Here is a 6,752-nt window from a genome sequence, read left to right on the forward strand (position 1 = left end):
CAAATTCGCCACTGGCGCCCTGTGCTCTTCACAGATGAAAGCAGGTTCACACTGAGCACATGTGACAGACGTGACAGAGTCTGGAGACACCGTGGAGAATGTTCTGCTGCCTGCAACATCCTCCAGCATGACCGGTTTGGCGGTGGGTCAGTCATGGTGTGGGGTGGCATTTCTTTGGGGGGCCGCACAGCCCTCCATGTGCTCGCCAGAGGTAGCCTGACTGCCATTAGGTACTGAGATGAGATCCTCATACCCCTTGTGAGACCATATGCTGTTGCGGTTGGCCCTGGGTTCCTCCTAATGCAAGACAATGCTAGACCTCATGTGGCTGGAGTGTGTCAGCAGTTCCTGCAAGAGGATGGCATTGATGCTATGGACTGGCCCGCCCGTTCCCCAGACCTGAATCCAATTGAGCACATCTGGGACATCATGTCTCGCTCCATCCACAAACGCCACTTTGCACCACAGACTGTCCAGGAGTTGGCGGATGCTTTAGTCCAGGTCTGGGAGGAGATCCCTCAGGAGACCATCCACCACCTCATCAGGAGCATGCCCAGGCGTTGTAGGGAGGTCATACAGGCACGTGGAGGCCACACACACTACTGAGCCTCATTTTGACTTGTTTTAAGGACATTACATCAAAGTTGGATCAGCCTGTAGTGTGGTTTTCCACTTCAATTTTGATTGTAACTCCAAATCCAGACCTCCATGGGTTGATATATTGGATTTCCATTGATTATTTTTGTGTGATTTTGTTGTCAGCACATTCAACTATGTAAAGAAAAAAGTATTTAATAAGATTATTTCATTCATTCAGATCTAGGATGTGTTATTTTAGTGTTCCCTTTATTTTTTTGAGCAGTGTAGTAGTGAAGCCCGAAGAGTCTGGCAGATCAGTGAGGAAATCCATGGCGATGTGGGACCATGGTCTTTGTGTTGTAGGTAAAGGCTTGAGCTTACTGGTAGGTAGTTGGCGAGGGCTCTTTGCCCATGTATAGACGGGACAGAAAATAACGTAATCTCAGACGTCTGCTGTTAGGGATGACCACCAGAACTTGCGTGTCAGCAGCTCCACGGTCCGGGTGATCCTGGGATGGCCAGAACTCAGCGAGGTATGGCACCACTGCATTAGTTGGGGTCTGACGGATGCTGGAACGTAGGTCTTGCCTGCAGGGGTGTCGGGAGGTGCTGGGTCTTGGCATAGGGCCTCTTGGACGGCTGATTGGATTTCCCATGACACAAGATGGAGGCAGGATGGGCTCAGGAGCTGGGTTAGAGGAAGGGGAGTCAAACAGACGGGATGAGGAATCAGCCTTCACATTTTTCTTGCCAGGCAGATAGGTGAAAGTGAAGTTAAAGCGGGTGAAGAAGAGTGCCCAGCGAGCATGTCTGGGTTGAGCCTCTTAGGTGTATATTGTGGCCTTTCTCTTGAATTTCAAGAGAAAGGCCACATCTTTTACCAGATCTAATGTGTTATATTCTCTTACATTAATTTCACATTTCCACAAACATCAAAGTGTTTCCTTTAAAATGGTATCAAAAATATGCATATCCTTGCATTTGGTCCTGAGCTACAGGCAGTTAGATTTGGGTATGTCATTTTAGGCGAAAATTGAAAGAAAGGGTCCTATTCTTAAGAGGTTTTTAAGGTATCTTGAATTTTATTGTAGCATGACAATTGAGTACTTTTTCCACCACTGCTTTTGCTGTAGTCAGTCCTCTACTTTGTACTGTTTTAACTCATCCTGACATAAGATATCTTATCAATGAATGTGGGATCAGGGATTTAGGCCTAGACCCAGACGTATAATTTTTTATGCAGAATAAGCACATATATTCCTTGGTATCACGGTCTTCTTCAGGACAGGTCTGCTGTTCTATTATTCATTCTCCTCCACACGTTCTACTATGTATTGTGTACACATGCATACATCTCTACTGCGATAGATAAAATAACTGTTAAAGAAATAAAACACTGTGTTTTTGATGGCAAACAGTATAAATATGCTTGCATCATATTTTATAGATTCATATCCCACATTTACTGAACATATTGTCTCCAGCAAGACTTTATAACTTATTTCAGTTGTAGTTTGAGTGCTATGCTGAAACATCAGAAATGAATGCATGCATATCTTAGAAAAAATGTGCTATCTAGAACTTAAAGGGTTCTTCGGCAGACCCCATTGGGGAACCCTTTGAAGAACAGTTTTTGGTTCCAGGTGGAACCCTTCTGGTTCAAAGTAGAACCCTTCCCCCATGAAACCCCAAAGAGTTCTACCTGGAACCAAAAACAATTCTACCTGGAACCAAAAAGGGTTCTCCTATGGGGACAGCCGAAGAACCCTTTTTTCTAAAAGTGTAGCCTACTAATTAAGCCTAGTGAGATAGATCTAAAATGCATCATATATAGATACCCACATACAATTACTTAATCAGATCATCTATTTAATTCAATTATTTACTTCATTGGCTACATACTGTATTACAGTGCATTCAGAAAGTATTCAGACCCCTTGACTTTTTTCACATTTTGTTATGTTACAGCCTTATTTCAAAATTGATTAAATATTTGTTATTCTCATCAATATACACACAATACCCCATAATGACAATGCAAAAACAGGTTTTTAGATTTTTTTGCAAATGTATGAAAAACAACAACAAAAATATCACATTTACATAAGTATTCAGACCCTTTACTCAGTACTTTTTTGAAGCGCCTTTGGCAGAGATTACAGCCTCGATTACAGCCTCGATTACAGCCTCGATTACAGCCTCGACACCAATCAAGTTGTAAAAACATCTTAAGGATGATCAATGGAAATGGTGTACCTGAGCTCAATTTCGAGGCTCATAGCTAAGGGTCTGAATACTTATGTAAATAATGTAATTCTGTTTGAAATACATTTTTTCTAAAATTGCAAACATTTCTAAAAAACAGCTTTTGCATTGTCATTATGGGGCATTGTGTGTAGATTGATGAAGGGAAAAAAACTATTGAATCAATTTTATAATAAGGCTGTAACGTAACAAAATGTGGAAAAAGTCAAGTGGTCTGAATACTTTCCGAATATACTGTACGTACTGTTTTATGAAACAAAGATAAATTACATACAGTCGTGGCCAAAAGTTTTGAGAATGACCAAAACATTTATTTCCACAAAGTTTGCTGCTTCAGTGTCTTTAGATATTTTTGTCAGATGTTACTATAGTATACTGAAGTATAATTACTGTAACGTTCGACCGTTATGGGTAGACCAAGGCGTAGCGTGAGTTGGGTTCGTCAGCATTTTATTTAAGGTGAACCAGAAAAAAAAACTATAAACAACACAACGAACGAAAGGTCTTGCAGGCTTCTAACAGCTATACAAAAACAAGATCCCACAACTGAAGGTGGGAAAAAGGGCTGCCTAAGTATGATTCCCAATCAGAGACAACGATAGACAGCTGCCTCTGATTAGGAACCATACTCAGCCAAACACAAAGAAATAGAAAACATAGAATAGAACATAGAAATACAAAATCTAGAATGCCCACCCAAATCACACCCTGACCTAACCAAAATAGAGAAATAAAAGGGCTCTCTATGGTCAGGGCGTGACAATTACAAGCATTTCATAAGTGTCAAAGGCTTTTATTGACAATTACATGAAGTTGATGCAAAGAGTCAATATTTGCAGTGTTAGCCCTTCTTTTTAAAGACCTCTGCAATCCGCCCTGGCATGCTGTCAATTAACTTCTGGGCCACATCCTGACTGATGGCAGCCCATTCTTGCACAATCAATGCTTGGAGTTTGTCAGAATTTGTGGGGTTTTGTTTGTCCACCCGCCTCTTCAGGATTGACCGCAAGTTCTCAATGGGATTAAGATCTGGGGAGTTTCCTGGCCATGGACTCAAAATATCTATGTTTTGTTCCTCGAGCCACTTAGTTATCACTTTTGCCTTATGGCAAGGTGCTCCATCATGCTGGAAAAGGCATTGTTCGTCACCAAACTGTTCCTGGATGGTTGGGAGAAGTTGCTCTCGGAGGATGTGTTGGTACCATTCTTTATTCATGGCTGTGTTCTTAGGCAAAATTGTGAGTGAGCCCATTCCTTTGGCAGAGAAGCAACCCCACACATGAATGGTCTCAGTATGCTTTACTGTTGGCATGACACAGGACTGATGGTAGTGCTCACCTTGTCTTCTCCAGACAAGCTTTTTTCTGGATGCCCCAAACAATCGGAAAGTGGATTCATCAGAGAAAATGACTTCACCCCAGTCCTCAGCAGTCCAATCCCTGTACCTTTTGCAGAATATCAGTCTGTCCCTGATGTTTTTCCTGGAGAGAAGTGGCTTCTTTGCTGCCCTTCTTGACACCAGGCCATCCTCCAAAAGTCTTTGCCTCACTGTGCGTGCAGATGGACTCACACCTGCCTGCTGCCATTCCTGAGCAAGCTCTGTACTGGTGGTGCCCCGATCCCGCAGCTGAATCAACTTTAGGAGACGGTCCTGGCGCTTGCTGGACATTCTTGGGCGCCCTGAAGCCTTCTTCACAACAATTGAACCGCTCTCCGTGAAGTTCTTGATGATCTGATAAATGGTTGATTTAGGTGCAATCTTACTGGCAGCAGTATCCTTGCCTGTGAAGCCCTTTTTGTGCAAAGCAATGATGACGGCACGTGTTTCCTTGCAGGTTACCATGGTTGACAGAGGAAGAACAATGATTCTAAGCACCACCCTCCTTTTGAAGCTTCCAGTCTGTTATTCAAACTCAATCAGCATGACAGAGTGATCTCCAGCCTTGTCCTCGTCAACACTCACACCTGTGTTAACGAGAGAATCACTGACATGATGTCAGCTGGTCCTTTTGTGGCAGGGCTGAAATGCAGTGGAAATGTTTTTTTGGGATTCACTTCATTTGCTTGGCAAAGAGGGACTTGCAAATAATTGCAATTCATCTGATCACTCTTCATAACATTCTGGAGTATATGCAAATTGCCATCCTACAAACTGAGGCAGCAGACTTTGTGAAAATTAATATTCGTATAATTCTCAAAACTTTTGGCCATGACTGTAAAGTATGGTAGAAAAAATCTTTGGAGTACTTTAAATGAAATTATGGGCAGGAATTCTCATTGAACTCCATCTTTCATTGAATCAGAAGGCTCATTCATCACAAAAACATTTGATATTGCCAATTATTTTAATGTCTATTTCATGGGCAAAGTGGGCTAACTCAGGCATGACATGCCAACAACAAACTGTGAGGCATCATATTCATGCATAAAATACCTAATAATTGAAGAAAAGCCATGTCATTTTGATTTCTGTAATGTGATGTGGGAGAGGTGGAAAAATTATTGTTGTCCATCTATAATGAGAATCCACCTGGTATTGACAATTTAGATGGAAAGCTACTGATGATGGTAGTGGACTATGTGCCACTCCTTTGTCATGTATTTAATCTGAGAACTGGAGAAAAGTTTTTGTCCTCAGACCTGGAGTGAAACTAAAGTTATTCCGCTACCCAATTTGCTTGCTGCCGGCTCTTAGCAAATGTTCGGAACAAATTATTTGACCATATACAATGTTATTTCTCTGTGAACAGAAGGGCACTCCACATGTACTGCACTGACACAAATGACTGAAAGAAAATTATAATAAAAATATTGTGGGAGATGTATTGTTAGACTTCAGTGCTGCCTTTGATATTATTTACCCTCATCTGTTAATGGCTAAACATATGTGATATTGCTTTATATCCTCTGCATATCGTTGGTTGAGAGCTATCTATCCAAAAGAACACAGATGGTTTTCTTTTATGGAAGCTTCTCTAAAGTAAAACATGTAAAGTGTGATATTCCACAAGGCAGCTCTCTTGGCCCTTTACATTCTCTATCTTTACTAATGATCTACCACTGGTATTAAGCAAAACCTGTGTGTCAATGTACACTGATGATTCAATATTATACATGTCAGCATCCACAAGCTAGTGAAATTACTGCAACCCTAAACAAAAAGTTGCAGTCAGTTTTAGAATGGGTGGCTAGTAAGAAACTAGCCCTGAACATATCTAACACTAAAAGCATTGTATTTGGTACAAATCATTCCCTAAGTTCTTGTCACGGATCCCTCCGGAACTTTCATCACTTTCATCATAATGTCCGTTGGTGCGTGTGAGTACCTGTGCTGTGTGTTTTGGGCTTTCGTGCCCTTGTGGATTGCGCAGATGATTCCGGGTCTTGTGCACGTGTGATAATCATTGTGCTCTTGTGTTATTTATTCAAGGTACTCCTCGCTCTTTTGTTTGGGTTTCAACCCTATGTTTTTGTTACGTGTTTGTTTGGTCTTTGTCCCTGTGCCTTTACACGGCACGCCGTAATTTGGGGCTGAATAAAAAACCCTGTTACGCATCCCTGCGCCTGTCTCCCGATCCCTCATGCCAACGTGACAGTTCTAGACCTCAGCTGAATCTGGTAATGAATGATGTGGCTGTTGAGCAAGTTGAGGAGACTAAACTTCTTGTTGTCACCTTAGACTGTAAATTGTCATGGTCAAGGCATATTGATTCAATTGTTGTAAAGATGGGGAGAAGTCTGCTGGTGATAAAGAAATGCTCAGCATCGCCTCAGATACTGTAGGTCTCTTTGGATACATTTTTTTGCTGATGATGTTGGCTCACCGAAAAAAAACTACTTCAATCCACGTGGCCAAAAAGGAGGAACACTGGACACCTGCAGAGTCTTTGCCATTGTAATGACTTCAT

Source organism: Salmo trutta, chromosome 7 (assembly GCF_901001165.1).
Source record: "Salmo trutta chromosome 7, fSalTru1.1, whole genome shotgun sequence".
NCBI lineage: Eukaryota > Metazoa > Chordata > Actinopteri > Salmoniformes > Salmonidae > Salmo > Salmo trutta.